We start from the raw sequence: 24493 nt of genomic DNA, 5'->3' as shown, positions 1-24493 counted from the left end.
CAATTATAAGAATCTGGAAATTCATTCCAACAGTCCTATGCTGGCAAATTTGGCTGACTCGGAACAGGTGTATCTTTAAAAACCAAAATCATAGAATTGGAAAAAAATTATCAAAAGTATGGGGATTAACTTCCGATATATTCAATGAAAAAGGAATTGCCCCAACGGATTATAGTATCCTTCAACAAGAAGAAAGAGAATGGCTTAGCAAAGCCATAATAGACAACAATGGTAAAAAGGGACAAAGAAAAGAAAGCTCGGGGAAAAACTGGAAATTGAGAATGACTGAAGAAGAAATTGAAAGTTGGAAAAGACAGCAAAATAGATATTGTTTGCAATTTGATGGAGCCTCCAAGAATAAACCTAGAAAGGCAGGAGCAGGCAGGATAATTTTTTATCCAAGTGGGAAAAAAATTATCACATATGAATGGGGATTGGGACAAATTTCAAATAATAAGGCCAAAGTGTATAGCTTGTACATGGGGACAAAATAATTAAAAAAAGAGGAATCCAAAATCCAATCATTTTGGGAGATTCAACCATCATAATTGAGGCAATGATCTGAACCAAAAGTCCAAGCAACGCGTTTATGAGTAGAATTATCAAAAGAATAAGAAGGAATCTAGAAGACTCTGGTAGTGTAACTTTCAAACATATACTGAGGCTTCACAATCAGCAGGCAGATTTTCACGCAAATCAAGCAGTGGAGATGAATGAAGGAAGAGTCCAGGAGAATAATGAGGAATACCAACACTCTGTGCCATAAGATCAAAATGAATTTGAAAAGATTAATGTACTGGGGAAAAAAGGGACAAAGCAAGACAAATTATGGAAAAAATAAAAAAAACAAAAAACAAAGAAAATAAAAAAACTGACAACCCAAAAAAATCCCAGAAAATCATGGAAAGACAGAGGAAAAAGCAAGGAAAAATGGAAATACAAAGGATCATCTTCAGAAACTTCAATCAAAGTCAAAAAGCTCATGAGCAAGCAAAGCTCAGCTCAGAAGGAAACCGAGCCAAAAAAGGAAAAAGTGTGCAAGGGACAGCTCTCAACTCCAACGCATGGGGGACCGCTACAACCACACGCTTGGAGGCAAGCATGCAATGCAGAACAACTTAAAAAAAAAGAGTGCACATCGATCTGCAATCATTTGCTTGAGGACTCAACTCCCCTCAGTGCTTCTAGGTCTGCATCAAAGCACAGCTCCCTCACACATGCTCGCAGTCCCCTCCCTCTCACTTCCACGTGGTCCCCTTCTCTTTGTGCAATCCCTTCCCTCTCACTTCCACGTGGTCCCCTTCTCTTTGTGCAGTCCCCTCCCCAGCTCCCATTCCTCGCTATCTTGCTCAGCTGCCACCCTCCACACAGTCCCTGCCCAGCTTCCCTCCCTCACGCAGTTTGCTTTCTGAAACAAAGCCCAACTCCCTCAAGAATCCATGCACTCCCCTCCCTCACGCCTCCATGTGGTCCCCTGCTCTTTGCGCAGTCTCCTTGTTCTCTACGCAGCCCCCTCGCCAGCTCCCATTCCTCCACATTGTCTTGCTCAGCTGCCATCCCTCCACACAGCCCCTACTAAGCTTCCCTCCCTCACGCAATTCCCTTGCTCACCATCTTTCCTGCTCAACTATGCCCACTGCTCCTTGTCCTCTTACAAATGCTATTTAGCTGGCAGCCATTTTATTTGATCAAGCTATTACCTACCATCATCCAGCTCTTATTGTAGAGTTATAGTTTTCGTTGCAATTTTCATTCCCCTCTTCATAAATACAGGCCCTCTCTCATATTATCTAGCTCAGCGGCAATATCCATAGCTACTCAAGAATTTCATAGCAGAGGCCATCAAATCATAGCAACGATGGATCAAGGGAGCACAAGAAACTACAGCAAAGCAAGGGGAAACAACAGTCAGATGGAGTTTAACCCCACTGAGAAGGCAGCCAGGAACGACTCATGCCCAGCATGCAAAGGAAACAAGGTCATGATACATTAGCTGCAGCAGTCTCTCAAAGATCTAAGAAGTGAAATGAGAATGGAGTATAGCTTTCAGAAGCAAAATATGGCAGCGCAACATCATGAGATAAAGGATCTAAAAACCAAGTGCAAACATCTGCAGGAAGCAGTAGAATACTACAAGAGCAACAATATGAGCAGTGAAGGAAAAAACTCAGCCAACAACAACAACATGAATGAAGCAGCCCAAGAATACTCAGTCAACAAGCCATAAACCCAATGAGAAATTATGTTATGTAAATTTGTTTTCTTAGTAGGTCAATACGTCCAGCAGTATCCTAGAATAGTTAAAAAAATCTATGAAGTTTGGAAATTAAGCACAGGAGAAGGGACTGCGATCTCGTCTCGCTACTTAGTCTACTATCGCAATATAGCTGAATGTAATTGGAGCTTTCTCTACACCCTTTTTTGGTAATATATCATCTAACCGATCTTGTAAAATATATATATATATATATATATATATATATATATATATATATATATATATATATATATATATATATATATATGTTATCAGATTCTCAGATATCCGAGAGTCATATATTTTTGAGTTAAAAGGTCTTAATCAGCATCACTCCCAAGATCTATTTTGTTCCCATGCCTTTGACCATCCTTATCCTGTTAAAGGATTTGAACAATTGGTTCAAGGGTTTTTGGTTTTTGCCATGGATTTCCATTATGTCTTAAATTGCTTGGTTCACTTCTTTGCATGGAAAAAATATTTGAGCCGTTGGGAATTGCAATTATGCAAAACCTCCAAAACACTTCCTGATGATATACAAAAAACACTTAAAATTAACTATAATGCTCTAGATAATGAGGAGAAGCAGATATTCTTAGACATTGCCTATTTTTTTTATAGGAGAAGAGTGGGATACTATGTTAGAATATGGGATGCATCCAATTGGGAAGGATTTCTTAGTCTTTGGAAGCTGGAAAATAGGTTCCTGGTGGAGTTGCACAGTGAAAACTGTTTGAGAATGCATGACCACCTAAGAGACCTTGGAAGACATATGGTGAAGAATCCATAATATTTGTGTCGTCTTAGCCGCCTCACAGATAATCTGCACAATGTTTCTGGCCAATTGTTTATACATATTTTGAAGCTTTTGGACTAACTTTCCAAATATTGTTGTGTTATCAAAATGGTCTTTTAAGTTTGGAATTCTTAAAAGCTTTGTAATATTGTCAATCTTGCTTCTAACTTCCCCTGGTGAATAATTCAAGTGCGTGGAATTAGCATGGTTCCTGGAAATGCCCCTGAACAATGTTTCAAAAACCTCCCATGCAGCAACAACCTAAGCATCATAGAGTTTCTTAGGGCTAAAGGTTCCTTTTTTGAACATATATTTGCATTGTGGAGCTACCACAGCTAGTATATCTTAGATGGGAGAACTGTTCGATCTCCTCATTCTTTCTTGATTCCAATAAGGAATTTGAGAGTGCAATATATTAATGGGAAAATTTTGAAAACAATCTGATGAAATGAATCTCAGGTATTCATGTCATTTTATTTACAGATCAATTTACTTTTTCTTCCTCAAATTGTGAAATTGCTTGCACTTCAAAATTGTATTCTTATACCACAATTCCAACAAGTCAACAATTATTACATCAATCACATCTAATAATGTATGTAAAAATTGAAGGAACCTCTATAGTTGAGGGAATTGTATATTTGTGCTCCAATTTCAGCAGTTCCAGGATTCATTGGCAAGCTGAAGCACCTGAAAAAAAATTATTTGCACGAGTGTGATTTTAAAAATTTTCCAAATGAATTCTATGATATGTAATCCTTGAAACGCTTCGACTTAGAGTATTGTAAAAACATGGTATCATTGATAGATTTTGTTGGGAACTTAATGAGACTCCAAAATCATAACTTGTGTGGGTGTTCCACTCTATAGGCTCTCCCAGAACCAATTGGGAGCCTGACAGGCCTCTGTAGTCTTGACTTGTACTAGTGATCCAATATACAGGTGCTCACATACTCCATTGGAAACTTGACAAGCCTCCACAGACTTAAATTCCAAGGGTGCTCTACTCTACAGGCGCTCCTAGACTCCGTTAGGAACTTAATGAACCTAGGCTACCGAAGATGACCTATTAAATAAATAACAAGCAGTAGGTACTCCTTTTGTAGGTTAGCATTGTTGATCATGCTTCTGGCTCTTTCAATAAGAGTCTGATTCATACGTTCAGTAATGTCATTTTGCTGAGGAGTATAAACAACAATTTTATGTCTAACAATTCCTTCATCCTTACAATATTGTTCAAATTCTAAAGAAGTAAATTCACCACCATTATCAGTTATTAGAAATTTAATTGATTTGCCTGTTTTATTTTCCACCATTGCTTTAAATTGTTTAAAAACATTAAATACATCATCTTTCCTTTTCAACATATAGACCCAAACTTTCCAGGAGAAATCATCAATAAACGTTAAGAAATATAATGCACCTCCATACGATACAGAAGGAGATGGTCCTCACAAATCAGAATGAATATAGTCCAAAATTTCTTTACTATTATGACTTCCAGTTTTAAATCTCCATTTACATTATTGTCCAAACACACAATGTTTACATAAATCCAACTTCAAGGATTTCAAATCAAGAAGCAATTTGCAGTTCATCAATGCCTGAACACCTTTCTCACTCATGTGACCCAATCATTGATGCCATAATGTTAGGTCCCTATAATACTAGTGATTCCCCCATTACTTTTGTCATTGTAGCCCTTATTGTTATTGTTGTGCCCCTATTGTCCCCATATTGTTATTAGTGTGCCCCATAGAAACCCACTATTGTTCTTGTCGTGCCCTTATGTTATTACTGTTATGTCGGCTTGATTATATTGTGACCCCTTAGACTCCTATATATAGAAGGGAGGTTTAGTCATTTGTGTCATCAAATATTTTTCATTTGTGTGATGTAAAGGAGCTTTCCCCCTCGAAGAGGCTGAATTCTAAGGCGTTGATCTATCTTTTCTATCTTTTTGTGACCTCGTTTCATAACATTTGGTATCAAAGCTTTGGATTCTAGGGTTTCGCTACTCCAAACAGGTCATCGTGATATTTTCACTATAAATTTTTTCTGTGACGTTTCAGAAACTAAAACAAAAAACCCATTTGAGCCGAAATCATTTTGAACTTCGGGTCCAAATTTCAGAGCTTGTATCGTTATATTTTCAGAGATATGATCTGAGGAAGTTAGGGTTTTTTCAGACTCCCGAATTACATTCCAAACAGGTGACCTAGGGAAAATCGTCATAATTTTTGTTCTGAGCATCAGATTGAAATTTCATTAGAAGTTTCAGAAAGAGGACGACCTGTAGTTTTATGTATATCAGTTTTAGATACTAATGTCGAAACAGTGACACATGGAACTTCCTACAAGTTCGCTCTACTGAACTAGTCTATGATCAGGTCACCATGGGAGATTTGGCATAACTCTTCCTTGGAGAATCGAATCTTGACCAGACTTGCAGGGTTAGAAAGAGGAATCAAAGGGCTACTGCAGGACACAATTTCAGAAATTCGAGATCCGCAGTTAAAAGATACAATAGATTCAATATTGAGCTCTTATAAAGTGAAAAAAAGGTGTGTAGTTTTTTTTAAAGTTTGCATAAGATTGGTTTGAAAAATTAGTTTAAAGGAATTCGAAGGGAATAGTGAAGAATTATTAGCATTAATTGATGCCCTAAAGAAAGAAAATGGAAACACCTAGTAAGCGACCTGAAAGCTCTAGCATGACTCGTGAAGAAGAGGAAGAGATGCAACATGATATATCAAAATTCTAAGACGAAGTACAACAAATTTCACTCTCACAAAAGGTAATTAAAGCTAAGATGGATGGCATGGAAGCTAAGATGAATGGCATGGATGCTAAGATGGAAGAATTGAAGATAAATTTGAATAACTTGCTACAAGAAATGGTTACTAATGGTGAAAAGGTAGTAAAGGAAACTCATGATGAGAACAAAAGAAATGTTAATCATGATTTCATAGACTCTAATGTTGGATTGAAAATCTACCATGTTCCAAAAATCAATATGAGGAAGTTTGATGGCAAAGATCCTAGAACATGGATACTATAGATGGAGCAATTTTTCGATCTCCATAATGTGCAAAACACACAAAAGGTACGTATTGCAACTTTATATTTGGAATCAAATCAGTTTGTATGGTATCGATGGCTTTGCTCTCGTAAACAAATTGTCACTTGGGCAATTTTTACGGAAGAAATGATAGCATATTATGAGGATACAAAAAGCAATACCTTTTTTAGCCAATTGATAAATCTCAAACAAAAGGTTTCGATAATGGAGCACATTGAGGACTTCCAAAAATTGAACATAAGGGTAAAAGATATTCCAGATGAGCATAGGATTGATGTGTTCATAGGGACTTTAAAGGATAATATCCAACATGAGGTTTGCCTTTGGGAATCTAATTCATTGGAGAAGGCATTCAGGTTAGCAAGAAAAATGGAAAGCAAAATTATGGCAACTAGGAATCCTACCACTCACAACTATAGAGATGGAAGTGTTGTTTCCCCTAGCATTCTGCAACCTACAAGGTTGAAACCACAACAATTGGAAGAAAAAAGAGAAAAAGGGCTTTGTTACAGTTATGATAGCAAATACACTAAAGGCTATAAGTGTGCTGAGAAGAAATTATTCTACATAGATTGTGAAAAGGAGGAAGAAAAGGAACAAGAAATGTCAAAAGAAGAGGATATACTCCAGGAACAAACCCTAGATAAAGAAGAAATGAATCCGACCATATCTTGTAATGCATTGGCTGGAATTACCACTCCTCAAACTATCAAGATAGAAGGACACGTCAAGAAGTAAAAGGTAATAGTGTTGATTGATTCGGGAAGTACCCATAATTTTATTCATTGTAAGATAGCTAAGGAATTGAATTGCTTCCTATATCCAGCACCAGAGTGTCAAGTGATGGTTGCAAGTGGAGGAACCATTAATTGCTCTGGAAAGTGCCATAATATCAAGCTATCCATGGGAGAATATGTATTGAATAGCCCAATGCTTTCCATTCCAATGGGTGGTGCTGATGTTGTACTAGGTGTCTAATGGCTATAATATTTGGGTACAATAGCTTTTAATTTGCAATAGATTTTCATGAAATCTTCTGCAGAAGGAAAGGAAGTTGAATTAAGGGGTATTGCAGGGAAAATAGGAAAGATAATCAGCTCTAACAGTATGAAAAAGCTTCTAAAGAAGGAACAATGAGGCGTAATTGCACAATTATGTTCGCTAAAGGTTCCCACATCGAAATCATCTATTTCTCCAGATCTCCAAAAAGGCTTGGACAATCATTCCAAAGTATTTGAGGCTCCCAAAGGCCTCCCACCTATTCGTGACCATGATCATGCTATTCATTTGATTCCAGAAAGTTTTCATCCAAACATCAGGCCGTACAGATATCCCTATGCCCAAAAGAGTGAAATTGAACGTATGGTTGTAGAAATGCTAGAGGCTGGTATAATTCAAACTAGTCAAATTTCTTTCTCTGCTCCAGTAGTATTGGTGCACAAGAAGGATGGATCATGGCGAATGTGTCTGGATTATAGGGAGCTCAACAAGCTCACTATTAAAGATAAATTTCCCATTCCTGTCATTGATGAATTATTGGATGAATTGCAGGGAGAAATTTACTTCACCAAGTTGGATCTCCATTCAGGATATCATCAAATCAGAATGAAGACTGAAGACATTCTGAAAACAACATTTAGAACTCATGAGGGTCATTATGAATTTTTGTTCATGCCTTTTGGCCTTACCAATGCATCTTCTACATTTCAAGGTTTGATGAATTCCATTTTCAAATCCTTCCTTAGAAAATTTGTGTTAGTATTTTTTGATGATATACTAATCTACAACAAGTCTTGGAAGGATCATGTTCAACATGTTGACAAGGTGCATAAACTATTGGAGGAGAAACAATTATATGCAAAAAGTTCCAAATGTTTCTTTGGAGTACAAGAGGTGGAATATCTGGGTCATATTGTATCTCATGAAGGTGTTAAGGTAGACCCTAACAAAATTAAAGTCATTAAGTAATGGAAAATCCCTACATCCATAAAGCATCTACGAGGATTTCTCGGGTTGACAGGGTATTATCACAAGTTTGTTAAGAATTATGGGAGAATAGCAACACCTCTAACAACATTATCGAAGAAATATGCATTTTCATGGACTCTAGAAGCAACAAAGGCCTTCGAACATCTTAAAGAAGCAATGTGCCAAGCACCGATCTTAGCTATGCCGGACTTCACAAAAACCTTTATTATGGAATGTGATGCTTTAAGAAATGGAATTGGTGTTGTTTTAATAAGAGATAAAAGACCCATTCCTTTTGAAAGTCGTCCAATCAAAGGAAAGTATTTACACAAAGCTATTTATGAGAAGGAAATGTTGGCAATACTACATGCACTTGAGAAATGGCGACCCTGCCTAACGGGAAGACACTTCAAGGTAAAAATGGATCATGATAGTCTTAAATACTTGTTAGAAAAAAGATTATTTTCTGAAGAGAAACAAAAATGGGTCACAAAGATGTTGGGTTACGACTCTGAAATCATCTACAAAAAAGGAAAGCAAAATGTTGTGGCAGATGCACTCTCAAGAAAGGATGAGGATGTGGAAGCATTGGTGTGCGCCATTTCTATTATCCAACCAGATTGGATAAATGAAGCAAGGTATGAATGGAAGGATGACGAAGAAATGTGGGCACTCATTCAAAATTTACAACAAGATCCCAGTACATCTGATACATTTAGCTGGAAAAATGATTCATTATGGTACAAAGATTGCTTATGTCTATGTGAGAATTCCCAGCTCAAACAAAAGATTCTTATGGAATTACACACTTCGCCCTTAGGAGGGCACTCAAGATTTTTAAAAACTTACCACAGGATTAAAAATGAGTTTTTTTGGGATGGCCTTAAATCAGATATTCAATAGTTTGTGGCGGAATGTTTGGTTTTCCAACAAAATAAAGTTGAAACAATTAAGACCCCAGGTCTATTACAACCTTTATCCATTCCAAGCCAACGTTGGGAGGAGGTTTCAACGGATTTTATCACAAGTTTACCCAAGTCCAAAGGAAAGAGTGTCATCATGGTGGTAGTTGACAGACTTACCAACTATGCACACTTTTGTGCATTATCACATCCATTTAAAGCCAGTACAATTTCTACTGCATTTATGGAAACAATTAAAAAGCTACATGGAAACCCAAAGATTATTGTAAGCGACAGAGATCCCATTTTCATTGAAAATTTTTGGACATAATTATTTTCTTGTCTCGGTACTCAGTTAGCTCATAGCTCATCTTATCATCCTCAATCTGATGGGCAAACTAAGATAGTAAAAAAATCTTTGGAAGGATATCTTCGTTGCTTTGTATCTGATAAATAAACACAATGGATCAAATGGTTGCGTCTGGCTGAATGGTGGTATAACACTTCCTTCCATATTGCAGCAAAAATGACCCCATTTATGGCACTTTATGGATATCATCCACCATCCATCACATCATATTTAAGAGAAAATTCTAAGGTTCAAGCAGTGGAACATGACATCAAGCATCAACAACAAGTTCTCCAACTCTTAAAGGATAACCTCACGTTGGTGCAGAATAAAATGAAACAACAGGCAGATCAACATCGCAGCGAAAGAAGTTTTGATGTAGGCCATTAGGTATTCCTACGGCTACAACCATATAAACAAATGTCCCTCAATCAAGCTAAGAAGGATAATAAATTATCACCAAAGTATTATGGTCCGTACAAGGTGTTACAAAATATTGGTACTATGGCATACAAATTGGAGCTTCCTGCAGCTTCCCCAGTGCACCCAGTTTTCCATGTTTCATGTTGAAAGAAGGTTATAGGTTACAAGCTCCTAGTTCAAACAATATTGCCAAAACTTGGCGAGGAAGGAAAAATCATATTGGAACCGGAAGCAATCACATAAACAAGAACTCGACAGCTACGAAATCGATCAATTTCGGAGTATCTCATCAAGTGGAAGAACTTATCCATTGAAGATTCCACATGGGAGGATGCGAATTTTATATAGAAGCATCCAAAACTACTCAAGCATTGAGGACAACGCTTTTCGGAAGGAGAGGGGCATATTAGGTCCCTATAATACTAGTGATTCCCCCATTACTATTGTCATTGTAGCCCTTATTGTTATTATTGTGCCCCTATTATCCCCATATTGTTATTAGTGTGCCCCATGAAACCCACTATTATTATTGTTGTGCCCTTATGTTATTACTATTATGTCGGCTTGATTATATTGTGACCCCTTAGACTCCTACATATAGAAGGGAGGTTTAGTCATTTGTATCATCGAAGAATTGTTCATTTGTGTAATGTAAAGGAGGTTGCCCCCTCGCAGAGGCTAAATTCTAAGGCATTGATCTATCTTTTCTATCTTTTTGTGAGCTGGCTTCATAACACATAAGTGAGTACCTTCTTCTTCTTTCTCTGACACAATGGCTGCCTCACTAACCTGAGTACTTCCTTTGAGTCTATAAATATTTCCAACATTTTCTGCCTTCATGAAAACTAGGGCGCCTTTTGATAATTTCAGCACTCCATTCTGACCTGTACACTTGTAACTATCCAACTCCAACACTCCCAAAGGAATAATTTTTTTCCTTAATTCAGGTACATGTCTAACATCAGTTAATGTTCTAACTGTATTATCATACATTTTATTTTTTATATTTCCCATCCCAATAGTTTGATAGGATACATTATTACCCATAAACATAGAACTACCATTTACAACTTCATATGAAGTAAACCAATTTTTGTGCGGACTCATGTGATGAGAAGCACCAGAGTCTAACAACCAATTTTCAACATTCTGAGAGACATTACAAACAGGTAAAGCTTCATCTACTATTCCTACTTCAAAAGATAAAACTTCATCAACCATACTTGAATCAACTTGATTTGCTTCCTTCTTCTGGTTTTTAGACTCTTTCTGTTTCCAACAATCTATCTTGAGGTGTCCAATTTTGTTGCAGTACCAACATTTAGCTTTACACTTCTTTCCCTTCGATTTTGATCTGGAAGAGCCCCTTGATTTCTCCCCTTTCCTTTGACAGACCTCTGGCTATCATGGTTTCTGGTGAAGATGTTTCAATACTGGATTTCCTTCGTACTTCTTCAAATAACAGATCTCCCACAACTGATTCAAATTTCAAAGAATTAACAGTGCTCAAACTGATTGAAGTTACGAAGTGGTCCCATGACTCGGGCAGAGAACACAACAAGGTTATAGCTTTGTCTTCTTCTTAAATTTTAACTTCCGTATCTAACAATTGGCAAATAAGTGTATTAAAAACACTCAAATGTTCTGCACCTTTTGTACCCTCCTTCATCCGAAGACTGTACAATTGCCTTTTCAAATAAATTATGTTGGTTAATGATTTTGTCATATACAATTTTTCCATTTTTCCCACAAACCTGCAGTTGTACTCTCTTCAACGATGTTGAAGAGAACTTCATTTGTTAGGCATAACCTGATGGTACTAAGAGCTTGGGCATCCATGTCCTCCTAGTTTGAATCTGTGATGCTAGCAGGTTTTTTCTTCACCCCGTCTAATGCTTTGTACAACCCTTGTTGCACCAAAAAATCCTTAACTTTCAGTTTCCATAAAGCGAACTTGTTCTTGTTGGTGAACTTTTCCACCTCAAACTTTGCATTCATCATTTTGGCCATTTCTCCCCACAAATCTTTCTACCATGGTTTCCTAGTTTCTCTTCTAAGGTTCTTTCAACTAGGGTTTCACTTTTTGCTTTCAAATTTCTAAATCTTAAATCTTTTAAAGAAAACAAAAATATTTTGATTATGTTCTTGCTTCTAGATACAATTCTTCAAACCCTACTCCATACTCCACGGATTTTTTTATTTTTTATTTTTTGAGATTGCCCCAAAAAAAAAATTAGAAACTTTAAACCCAATTTTTTTTCACAAATTCACGAGCACTCAACTTCTATTGTTAAAAAATTATAAAAATAATTACCCATACTCTTTCTGCTAAGCAAAAGCTCTATTTTGTTGATTGAAGGCCTCTTTATGAAACAACGTCCACAATGCCCCTTTTTTTAAAACAGCGGCTCTTTCAGCCTTCGCTTGTGCAGACAGTTCAACCGACGGACTCCTCTCTGGCAGCAACAATAACCCTTGGTGACGGCGGATTTGTCCTTTCTTAAACACGATAGGTGGTTCCCTTTAATCTCTCTCTTCAGCAGCGGCGTACTTTATGGCCTTCCTTTCTCAGCGGTAGCAGAAACGACCTCCTCTTCCCGGATTGTGTCCCTCATGGCGCACTTCCTTTTCTTCTTGTTTTTCTCAGACATACCTCATCGATATTGACTGCGGATTTCTTAGGGGTGCTGACTGTTTACAGGTATGCGCTCTTCATAAATACGACACCTTTGGACAGTTAAACGGTTGCTAATCTTCTCCTCTACGCGACTTTCTCAACAGTGGACATCGCTCTTCGTTGGTGGCTCCCTGAACTTGTTACGTGCTTTAAAGAACTTTAATACATGATAGTCATTAATATGACTCTTAAACCGGAGGTCTGCATGGCTTTGGAAGCTATGTCACGTCGATTCTCGTCCGGGTTGTTTTGCTCTCAAGTGATTGTTTGTTCTTTAATTGCATGAATCAGAGCAAAAACATCTCACAACTCAAGCTCTTCAAAACGACGGCCTCTAAAAACTCAAGTTTTTTTCATTCCTTGCTGTGAAATAGAGAAACTGAAATAAACATACACAAGTAAACACAACAAATTTATGTGGTAAAACTTTGAGAATGTGTCAAAAAAAATCTCCACGAGACAAGGGATTGTAAATCTTTATTAATAAAAAATGATTCTCCATGATACAACTGCTTGAGCATTCGCCAATTTAATATGGGTTTTTATTTCGTTACATAACTCCTATTGGTTACGAATCTCGTTAAAAAACCCATCTCGCAATAAAATAATATTTTACCCTTCTTTCTAATAATTATATATTCATAGAAATGTAGTCATATGTTACATAAGATTACTCATTGCACAAACTATTCTATCCAGCATAGCATTTTGCTCATATTTCCTTTTCTCAGATTATACTATCCATCATGGCATGTTTCTCATATTGCTTCTTTTCTTGGAGAGGGATGGAGCCCGCTAAGAGTAGATTTGGTCACTTTCCTTTTGTTCACTGAAACTCTATTCCTTACTCTCTTCCAGATTGCTTCAAAGAATCTGCAACTTCTTTCTTTTCTTCGGATAACCCATCTTCCTCTCTTCTTCTTCTGAGCACTAATTTTCCCCTTCTTGCCACTTCCAAGCATTGTGGAAGAATTGAAGGTTAGGATCTTTTCCTCCATCACTTCTGCACCTGAAACGCCATGTACACTGAACCCACTATCTATTTTTTCTGGGTAATACAACAAGTTGTCCTCGTCATCATCAAGCTTCATATCCATACATCCACTGTCAGATACAGTGGATGACACAAATTCACATCCACAAACCATTCTACGGTTTCTTGTTTTTCTGCCAACTCAGGCATGTTACCCATAAGTCCAGAAATGTCTTCGTCTTCTTCCAGCTCTCACCAAGCTTCTTGGGCTTCTCATCCTGAGAGCACACCACGTCGTTGCGGTCAGGGATAACGGAGGTATTTGACTCATGAGAAGACGTGGACGAGTCCCAACTAGTCTTATGCCCATTCAAAATGCTTCGGGATGAATCAACTAGAGTCTCGTCCTCGAAGGTCTTCCCGATCATACCCCTCTGCTGTCGGGTCAGAACTCTCAGGGAATCGAACTCGGGGTGTGTGGAACTCGACAGTCATTTTAGAGAGGAAATCTGACAGAGCCTTAAATTCTTTGAAAGGGATTCAACTCCGTGCTCAGCAAAGTTTTTGTTGATGCGGTCGAGGAGGAACTGGAGCCTATGAAGAAGATGCAACGACTTGGATGTTGTGAGCTCGAAGTTCCCACCAGCCTTGGACTTCTCAGAAGCTTCTTCCCACTAGAAGGGACCCACTAGAAGGGAATTGAAATAGGGGCTATCAAGGGAGGCGTCTTGGTGCCCTGAGGCTCCAGGAGCTCCCACAAGGAAGAAAAAATGGTGAGCCTAGGAGTCGAACTCTGTTCTCCCTCATCTAAGGCATTGGATCACAGGTGAGATCACAGGCGCCATTGTTGTGTTAATCAACACATCCTGAAACGCGAAGATTTGCCATGGGAATACTGGAATATTGGATTTTTGAAAATCTCTTTGGATCAAGCTCAAAAGAGAAGTTTATTTTAGGGAATTGAAATTGGACCCAATGAAATCTTAGTCTTGTAGAAATTTACACTAGGTTGAAATTAGAATCAAAAGCCTTTCATATTTCTTGGTGGCAACTTACACTGAATCTTTTACCACTCGATGGTCGACTCAAATACTTTGGGCTCGCTCGCTTTTACATCATACGAACATGGGAAAGCGTTGGTCGCCTGTATGTCATACGAGCACAGAAAAATCCTCAAGTGAAATCCTCATATGACATGTGAATCCTGTTTTGACTTTTCAAACATGTGAAGTTGGCAGTGATTTTTCCAGGTGGAGGGCATAGATTGGTTGGGTGAACAGTGTTTGCCCAGCCAACTACATAGATAAAACACTTTCGGTGTAAAAATTGAATTTTGAGCGCTTATTTCCAATCTCCGTAAAATATCTGGATACCAGGCAGACCTAATGGCCGACCTTAATTCGATACCACAACCTCCACATCCATCTCACATGGAAATAACAACAACTATGGTTATGATTTCTTCATAAATCACTTAGTGTGGACGTAAAGAGAGGCCTCTCCAACTATATCTAACATCACCTTAAAGAACACAGATTAAGAGTATTTTTGGACCAGCCGGAATTGGAAGAGGTAGAGAACATGACCCTTCAAAATGAAGGGGCTATTCGAACATCCTCCGTCAATGTAGCAATTTTCTCCTCCATATATGTCGAATTAAGTTGGTGTCTTAAGGAGCTCGTGTTGATGTTAAATGTTGAAAATGTAATTTCAACGCGCACGTACTACTCCAAAACCACCGAACAAAACCATAAAACCGGCCAGGATCATATCGCACCGCCATCCATGAAAAGTGGTTTCCGTATTGTTGAGCTCCGATGCGATTTGGAGGCGACGCGTGTCACCCGCATGACATCAGCAAACGAAACCCATCGGAAGTTAAAGCTCGGTGAAAATCTGCCTTCCGATATCCTCTCCATCGTCCGATCTGGTTGCGTGTTGTCAGCCGTCGATCTCCGAACCTGCATACGGGCCTGGGTCAATTCAAGTTTTGCGTGGAGTGTTTGTCTTTTCCGTTGACCGCCGTGGAGGAAACGCTGAGGCCTTTATTGCATTTACGAAGGTTGGTGGAGGCCCATCTTAAATGATTATGGGCACACAGGTAATTTTTGGTGGAGTCCCATTAATATGGGCATGGGCGCATAGTTTTAATTCTTTTTATATATGTTTTATATACTTTTTATACGGCATGTATTAAAACCAAAAAAAACGTATGTAATAAGTTAGTTTTTTTTGTGTTGTTTTTTTTATGGGGCACACGGGAGGTAAATGTAATGCGTTCACAGCAGTGTAAAAATATGAGGGTGCAGTAAAAAGAAAAACACACAGCAGTGTGTAAAATGTGAAGAACCAGAGGTTGAATGCACAGCAGTGCACAAAATATGTTGTAATGTTTTTGTCTGGAGCATTGTAATACGAAGATGTAGTAAAAATTGAAAAACCATGTGTGGTTTTGGACAAGTAGTGGATAAAGAAAATGGTGGAGCCTAAGTTGTTTTTACACCAGTGAATGTAAATTTTGTTTTACAGCAGTAAGATCATGTAAACTTTTGTTACAGCAGTAAGTTGTTTTTCACAGCAGTGAATATGAAAATGATTTTACAGTGGTAAATCTTTGTATCAGGTTTTAATGAATAGAATGTTTTTATGGTGGTGAAATACTTTGTCTCTCAGTGAAATTTTTTTGAGTCTTCCTGTGCACAAAAAGATCCTGGAGTAAAGTAAAACAGAGCATTGTCTCTGTGTGTGTGTTTGAAAATTGGTTTTGGTATTTCCCCAGCAAAAATACCCAACAGTGGTATCAGAGCAGGCTCAGGCTCTTTAAAGAAGTTAAAGAAGCTGAAGGGAGAAGGTTGTTGCTGTAGCAAAACCTCTCAGGCAGTTAGAAGACTCAGACAGCTCAGGATTCAGGTATTCTTCAAAAGCATTTCTTTTGTTATTGCTGAAGACAGTTAGTTGTTTTAAAAAATACACAGTCAAGGAATGGCTAGCACAAGCATGGGTATGTTCAACACCCAGCTCCCACAGTTTAATGGGAAGAATTATGACTACTGGTCTATAACTATGAGAGCCTTGTTTGCTTCTCAAGATTTATGGGAAATAGTTGAAGATGGTTTTGAAGAACCAGCAAATGAAACTGAGTTCAATGCATTAACTCAGGGAGAGAGAGATCTCCTGAAGAGCAATAGGAAGAAGGATGCAAAGGCCATTTTATTGTTGCATCTAGCAGTAGACCAGAGTATATTTCCAAGGATAGCAGCAACTAAAACATCACACAATGCATGGGAAACCCTCAAGACAGTCTATCAAGGCATGGAGAGAGTGAAGACAGCAAAGCTACAATTGCTGAGAAAGGATTTTGAAAACTTGAACATGAAGGAGTCAGACAACATTGAATCATTCTTCACTCATGTGATTGGTGTAATCACACAAATGAGAACTCATGGAGAAACAATTGAAGATAGAAGAATAGTGGAGAAAATATTGAGGGTCTTACCCTCAAGGTTTGATGCCATAGTCACCACTATTGAAGAGACAAAGGATCTCTCAAACTATTCAGTTGATGAGCTACATGCATCACTGATAACTCATGAGCAGAGGTTGAGTAGGAATGAAAACTCATCCCTTGAGCAAGCCTTCAAGACCCAGATGTCCTTTGGAAGAGGAAGAGGTCAAGGTAGAGGAAACAAGAGAGGAAGAGGCAGAAGCCAGAACAGAGGAGGAAGGAACAGCTCATCAAATGCACAAGGAAGAGGCAGCAATCCAAATCAGAACCAAGGCCAAGGAAGCAGCCAACAAGGAGGACAATATCATGCTCAAGGACAAAGGTATGATAAATCTAATGTTCAATGCTATTATTGCAAAAAGTATGGACATTATGCAAGTGATTGTAGAAAGAAACAGCATGATATGAACACTAGACAAAATGCAAATGTTACTAGAGAAAACAACAGTCAAAGTAATGTGTTGTTAGCCTGTAACATGGCTGAAACAAACAGTGAGGAAATTTGGTTTTTAGACTCAGGTTGCAGCAACCATATGACAGGGAATATAGCCTTCTTTTCTGCTTTAGATCAGAATATGAAATCAGAGGTCACACTAGGAACTGATAGCAAAGTCTCTGTTATGGGAAAAGGGGAGGTAAAAATATTTTCAAAACAAGGAGAAAGGAAAACCATAGCAGATGTCTACTATGTCCCCGGAATGAGATGTAACCTATTGAGTATTGGACAGCTTATCCAAAAGGGTTACAATGTTTTCTTTAAAAATGATGTATGTACCATCATGGATATACCACCCAGCAAAAGATGCATTGCTGAAGTGAAGATGACAAGGAACAGGATGTTCCCTCTTCGGATCCGGGCAGACTTGAAGAACAAGAAGGAAATGGCAGCAGTCACCCAAGAGGCCTTCCAAAGCGTGCCAAAGGATGAAAATTGGTTATGGCACTTGAGATTCGGGCATCTCAATTTTGGAGGTCTAAACTTATTGAGCAGAAAAGGAATGGTAAGAGGATTACCATTGATAGAGAAACCGGACAGCCTATGTGAAGGCTGCATTTTGGGAAAACAACACAGAGAAAGTTTTCCATCAGGGAAGAGCATAAGGGCAAAGACACCCTTAGAGATCATCCACTCAAATTTGTGTGGACCAATGCAAGCTCCATCATTAGCTGGCAGCCTATATTTTTTGACATTCATTGATGATTTTACAAGAAAGACTTGGATATATTTCCTCAAGAACAAAAGTGAAGTGTTTGAGAAATTCCAAAATTTCAAAGCACTTGTGGAGAACCAAAGCGGGCTGCATATTAAAGTTTTGAGAACTGATAGAGGAGGTGAGTATATCTCCAAGGAATTCCTAAGATTTTGTAGAGAAAATGGAATTCATAAACAGTTTACAGCAAGGTACACTCCGCAGCAAAATGGAGTTGCTGAAAGGAAGAACAGGACCATCATGGATATGGCAAGGAGCATGTTGAAGGCAAAGCATTTGCCAAATGAGTATTGGGCTGAAGCTGTACATTGTGCAGTTTATATATTGAACAGGTGTCCTACAAAAGCAGTCATGAACAAAGTACCAGAAGAAGCATGGAGTGGGAGAAAGCAAGGAATCACCCACATGAGAGTTTTTGGGTGTGTGGCTTACGCACACATTCCGGATCAGCTAAGGAGGAAGTTGGACAGCAAAGGGGAGAAATGCATCTTCATTGGATACAGTGATGAATCCAAGGCCTACAGGCTGTACATTCCATCTACCAAGAAGTTCTTTGTAAGCAGGGATGTTCAATTCATTGAAGAGGAAGCTTGGGATGGAAGCATAGAGAAAACAGTGAATGTCAAGAACTGTTTGTCTCATGATGAAGATGAAGAGGAAGTGGCTAAAGTACATCCCCAAACAGCAGCGCCAACACAAGAACAACAAGGGACACCATTGAGGCCAACACAAGGACAGCAAGGTACACCATTGAGGATAAATGAGGGTGCTTCTCCAAGCACACCACAAGGAGGAAATTCAAGTGCATCTTCAAGCACTTGCACACCAAGTGAACGAGGTAAGAAGTTTAGAAATCTAAGTGACATTTATAATGAAGGAATGAATTCCTTATTTGCCTTGTATTGTCATGTTGATGATCCTATTCATTTCGAAGATGCAATCAAAGATAGGAAATGGATAGAAGCTATGGATGAGGAGATGAATGCCATAGAGAGAAACAAAACATGGGATTTGGTAGAGTTACCAAAAGACAAAGAAGTCATTGGTGTGAAATGGGTCTACAAGACCAAAAGCAATGCTGAAGGCAAGATTGAAAGGCACAAGGCAAGGCTGGTTGTCAAAGGGTACAAGCAGCAGTATGGGAGAGATTATGAGGAGACTTTCGCACCGGTTGCAAGAATGGAAACCGTGAGAGTAGTGCTGTCCATAGCAGCACAAAACAAATGGAAAGTCTACCAAATGGATGTGAAATCAGCATTCCTAAATGGAGTGTTAATGGAAGAGGTCTATGTGGAACAACCTCTCGGATATGAGAAGAAAGGTGAAGAGCACAAAGTGTGCAAGTTGAAGAAAGCTCTTTATGGGCTGAAGCAAGCGCCAAGAGCATGGTACAGCAGGATAGATTCTTATCTATTGGATAATGAATTCGACAAATGTGAAGGAGAACCCACAGTCTACATCAAGGAAAAGGATGGTAAAATTTTAATTGTTGTCTTGTATGTAGATGATGTTATTTTCACAGGTAATGATGATCAGCTCATTAAGAATTTTAAATCAGTCATGAAGGATGAATTTGAAATGACTGATATGGGTTTCTTGAGATACTTCTTAGGCATAGAAGTAGAGCAAAATGAAAAAGGAATTTTTATATCTCAAGCAAGATATGTAAATCAAATTTTGAGCAGATTTAAGATGGAAGAATGCAAGGCAGCAATCACTCCCACAGTGATGGGATTAAAGCTCAGCAGAGAGGACAGCAGCAAGGATTTTGATCCTAGCTTGTATAAAAGTATTGTAGGCAGCCTTATGTATTTAACAGCAACTAGGCCTGATTTAATGTATGCTGTTAGTTTAATTTCCAGGTTCATGGAGAGGCCGAAGGAGGCACATTGGCAGGCAGCAAAGAGAATTCTGAGGTATGTCAAAGGTACCAAAATGTTTGGAATTTTGTATCATGCCTCAGAACATTCAGATTTGGTTGGATACACTGATAGCGATTGGGCTGGAAGTGTAGATGATCGGAAGAGCACTTCCAGTTATGTTTTTAATATGGGTTCAGGAGCCATTTCATGGGCTTCTAAGAAGCAGTCCATTGTAGCATTGTCTACAGCAGAGGCTGAATATGTGGCAGCTACAGCAGCAGCATGTCAAGCAGTGTGGATGAGAAGAATGTTGAGAAGCTTAGGCCAAGAGCAGGCAAAAGCGACAATGATATTTTGTGACAATAGCTCAGCTATTGCATTGTCAAAGAATTCAGTGTTTCACAAGAGAACGAAGCACATTGATACAAGGTTTCACTACATCAGAGAATTGGTGAACAATGGAGAAATTGTCCTAGAACACTGCAGGACTCAAGAACAGGTTGCAGACATCTTGACAAAGCCATTGGATCAGAAAAGCTTTGAATTTTTGAGGAAGTGTTTGGGTATGACCGAATGCCCAGCAGTTGAAATTAAAGGGGAGTGTTGAAAATGTAATTTCAACGCGCACGTACTACTCCAAAACCACCGAACAAAACCATAAAACCGGCCAGGATCATATCGCACCGCCATCCATGAAAAGTGGTTTCCGTATTGTTGAGCTCCGATGCGATTTGGAGGCGACGCGTGTCACCCGCATGACATCAGCAAACGAAACCCATCGGAAGTTAAAGCTCGGTGAAAATCTGCCTTCCGATATCCTCTCCATCGTCCGATCTGGTTGCGTGTTGTCAGCCGTCGATCTCCGAACCTGCATACGGGCCTGGGTCAATTCAAGTTTTGTGTGGAGTGTTTGTCTTTTCCGTTGATCGCCGTGGAGGAAACGCTGAGGCCTTTATTGCATTTACGAAGGTTGGTGGAGGCCCATCTTAAATGATTATGGGCACACACGTAATTTTTGGTGGAGTCCCATTAATATGGGCATGGGCGCATAGTTTTAATTCTTTTTATATATGTTTTATATACTTTTTATACGGCATGTATTAAAACCAAAAAAAACGTATGTAATAAGTTAGTTTTTTTTGTGTTGTTTTTTTTATGGGGCACACGGGAGGTAAATGTAATGCGTTCACAGCAGCGTAAAAATATGAGGGTGCAGTAAAAAGAAAAACACACAGCAGTGTGTAAAATGTGAAGAACCAGAGGTTGAATGCACAGCAGTGCACAAAATATGTTGTAATGTTTTTGTCTGGAGCATTCTAATACGAAGATGCAGTAAAAATTGAAAAACCATGTGTGGTTTTGGACAAGTAGTGGATAAAGAAAATGGTGGAGCCTAAGTTGTTTTTACACCAGTGAATGTAAATTTTGTTTTACAGCAGTAAGATCATGTAAACTTTTGTTACAACAGTAAGTTGTTTTTCACAGCAGTGAATATGAAAATGATTTTACAGTGGTAAATCTTTGTATCAGGTTTTAATGAATAGAATGTTTTTATGGTGGTGAAATACTTTGTCTCTCAGTGAAATTTTTTTGAGTCTCCTGTGCACAAAAAGATCCTGGAGTAAAGTAAAACAGAGCATTGTCTCTGTGTGTGTGTTTGAAAATTGGTTTTGGTATTTCCCCAGCAAAAATACCCAACATTAAAGTCAGGATCCACAATTATTCTGATCTTCTATAAATTCAAGCCCTCGTATCTCTGGTGGACGTGGTGTCGAGATCGAGTTTATGCTAGAGATCTAGAAATAATTGAAGAGAAAAGAGCATTTGATTCTAAACCACGATAGGACCCCAACACTAGAAAAATGGAGGGATACTCTTTCTGCTATGGAAGATATAAGTGGTTTTGAGTTGAACGTGTGTAACGAGTAAGACCCTCCATCTCTCCCCGTTATTCTGAATTTTTTTTACTTCTCTCCATTAAAATCCTACTCCGTTTCAATTTCAAAACATTGACAGTCCCGCGTTGTTTTGTTTTCAAATTCACAAGCTCTACGTAGACCATTATATAGTTTCCTAATACGTCATTAAAAAAAAATTTGAAATGCTTGGCATCTTGTGTTGTCTATAGAAGGTAACGAAAAGCATGACCCAAGATTTGCACTTCAAGGAATCGGCTCAGTGTAGGATCACATTTTAGTTCCTGGATTTGGAGTTAAGTGGATGTGTGAGGTCTTTGTTTGCTGTTAGACATTTTGGAAGCTTCATTTTTTTTAATTTAATTATTACCCATTCGATTTCGAATGTTATTTAATATTACATATTGGAATGAAGATGCATGTATTTGAGTAGGAAAATGCCCTTTTCTTAAATTTTACAGTTACTTACTCTCTTCTTAAATTACTATGTTTTTTGTGGTTCATTTCAAATATTTATTTATTTTTCAAAAATTACTATGCAAACTTCACCGTCATCATTGTAAGCTGCATATTGCACATAACCAACGAGTATCTTAATGATGTATCAAACATAGTGCCAACATCGGGCAAGAATCATTTGGGTGAAGTGACATGGATACCACTAAACCCCATCGTAGCATAAGGGAATAAATGATGCTAGAAACAAGAGGAAAGTAAGGTCATATAGCTGAAGACCAACCACATCCCAAGAGGGCTGGTGTGGCTCCATAAATAATGATAAAAAGAACAAATGCAACTACGACTTGTCTCGATCAGGTCTTCTCTCTAAAAAAACTCTCTAAGATATAAAGCCTACTATCTATCCAAGTAAAGAGGAAACACAAAATCGGTAGTTATCCTAATACATAATTTTCCCTATATGTTCAAAACTTCATTGTTGCAGGGGTTATACAATTCTCCATAACAGTGAAGCTACTTGGTCAGTGAGGAATTAATAATATTATTGATTAATGCGTCCATTGAAATCGAGCGGTTGAGCCAAGAGTCCGTTGGTGGTTTTGAAACAAGCTCGAAAACTACCTCACGATTTGTTGGATGGAAAGAAATACTGAGAAAAGGAGGGTGTGACGCGGTTGAATGAAGGTATGGTTAACGGTTCTCATGAATTAGTTACGATAACTAATTTTTGTGAAAGGTAAATGAAAAAGAAAAAGAACAAGATGAGGAGATCATTAGAGACTACATGCGAGCAGGATTTAAAAGAAAGTTTCATCGGGTATCTGGTCTTCATTTTTCAACAACATAATTAACGATGAGGATATGCCAGTAATTGGTGACCAGGGTTGAGGGAAACATGAAATTTGGAGCCAGGATTTTCCCCACAGAATTCCCCTGTGCCAATATATTGTGGGATTAGTGGGCTGGTCCTGTATATATGAACTCCTCCTCTCCAGGATGCTTTCCATTTCCCAAATTTCTTGATGTGACACATGGTGATGGCTAAGGTCATGGATTTGAGCGGATTGGGAGAATATGAATGTAAGAATAATGGAACTATTATTGGCCCTGAACTTGTTATTCGAGACAATAAGAAACATATATCGTTGGACGTTAAACAATCTCGTGTGGGTAATACTCATCAAATTGGAGTAGAAGCATTTGCAACAATAAATTTGTGTTGCCTCCTCCCACTCAAATAGAAGGATCGAGTGAAAAATCTTGTCTGCATTTTAAACTTTATGATGGTAGTATGCAGGGACTATGCACAAGGCGATGTTGGCTTCTCAAATATGTGAAAAACCTATGGTGCCAACTGGAGCAAAAGGAGCATTGAAAGGATAGTGGTCATCATTTTCATGGTTATTGCATTCAAAGAGATAAGTATACTTATCATTATTCTTGAAAAGAGAGTTTGCATATTAATATTTTTACATTTAAAAGAAAGGAAAGTAGCCATTGTCGTGAAAGAGTGCATATGAGTAGTTGCATAAAAGATTAGCTAGGTTTATTTTGGAGAGATTACATGGTAAAAGAAAAATTCATTGCGATAATATTTAAAAAATTCTGTCATTTCTGGAAATAAATGCAGGGAATTGTATGTGAAAAGATAAACTAATTTTCTTTGATGGAATTGTATGTGAAAAGATAAAACTATTTTCCTTTGGGATATTTGCATTGATTCCTATGTTTGTTAGGAAAGAATTATATGTTTTCATACGAGAACATGGTTATTATGGTTTGAATTCTTGAAAAGAAACATGTTATTTGCATGCATGAAAAATAAAACTACAGTGTTTAAAAGAATATATGTGATTATTTTATTAACATCTTGAAAAGAAGAACATGTTAAAATAAATACCACATTACTATGATTTTTCTCACACAAGTACACATTTTTTTTCCAAATGAAAGCCACTGTAATCATCCATTTTCCATCCATTTTCTTTTAAAGGATACTAACATCTTAGCTTTGATTTTCGTGCATGTAATTAGATAAAGTTATTCAAAGAAAGTTAGCCCCTTATCTTTTTCTTTGTGAATGTAACTAAGTAATATTTCCAATACAATATAT

This window comes from Pinus tabuliformis, chromosome 6 (genome assembly GCF_031772625.1).
Source record: "Pinus tabuliformis cultivar Carrire ecotype Pingquan chromosome 6, CPIR1, whole genome shotgun sequence".
Taxonomy (NCBI): Eukaryota; Viridiplantae; Streptophyta; class Pinopsida; order Pinales; family Pinaceae; genus Pinus; species Pinus tabuliformis.
This window is presented reverse-complemented; position numbering follows the sequence as displayed.